Consider the following 1,116-nt stretch of genomic DNA (forward strand, 5'->3'; position numbering starts at 1 on the left):
ATCATCCCGGCACCATGGTTGTTATGGTGTCAGGATGATTGAAGCGCATTATTTTATTATCAAATTGTTATATAGAATTAATTGGTTCAACTCACCATAATGCAGCATCAGTAGGAGCCCTGAGCGTGTCACATGCCACCGTCGCCTGCCACCATATGTGGATTTTCACTTGCCACGTCACTTGCCACACATTGTGGACTGTCACTTGCCACGTCACCTGCCACAGGTTGCAGATTGTCACTTGCCACACATTGCGGACTGTCACTTGCCACGTCACTTGCCTGCCACCAGATGCAGATTGTCACTTACCATGTCATCTGCCACACGTTGCTGGTTGTCACTTGCCACGTCATCGGCCACGCGTTGCGGACTGTCACTTGCCACATCACCTGCCACAAGTTGCAGAGTGTCACTTGCTGCTAAGGGATTGTCTTTTGCTGTGTCCCAGAGTCAGGCAGCAGAGAGATGATGTAATCTCTCTGTTGTCCGCAGCTGTCTGCACAGTGAGGGCAGGGGGGAGAGATTATGTCGGTTTCCACATCAAAATCTGTTTCCCCTGCCTTGGCTCTAGGCTGAGATCAGAACTCCGCCCCTCCAGCCCTCTGCGCCATTGCTCCTCCTACACTCCCCCAAATGCACGGGGGCGGTAGAAGGATGATTAGCATTCAGGGGAGAGTAGGAGGAGCAGCGATGTAGAGGGCTAGAGGGGTTGGGTTTCCGATCTCAGCCTAGACCGAAAGCAGGGACAGGGGAAACTGATTTTGATGTGGAAAACGTATTCGGTTCAGCACCGGACCGCCCGCACTCTCACCCACCCACATCTAATTTCTTGGGGGGAATTGCCACGTTGCCCCCCCGGATACACCCCTTTCCCGTCCTTGTTGTTATTTTATATTGTAGGTCTTGTGGTCACCTAGCAGTATATTGATAGGTAAACTTGTTTATATGCAGCTTCTATTATTCTAGTTGGCCCTGTCCCTTCTGTTCTAGGAATGTATAGTTAACTTTAGCTTGGGGCTTGATATCCAGGATAAGCTAGAACCAGGTTAGACATTCAGGGCCACGTCGGGATCATAGGTTTAGAGGTCTGGTTAGAGTTCATGTACACAGGACATT

Source organism: Lithobates pipiens, unplaced genomic scaffold (assembly GCF_037356315.1).
Source record: "Lithobates pipiens isolate NorthernLeopardFrog02 unplaced genomic scaffold, aLitPip1_a1.2 Scaffold_25, whole genome shotgun sequence".
NCBI classification, from domain to species: Eukaryota; Metazoa; Chordata; class Amphibia; order Anura; family Ranidae; genus Lithobates; species Lithobates pipiens.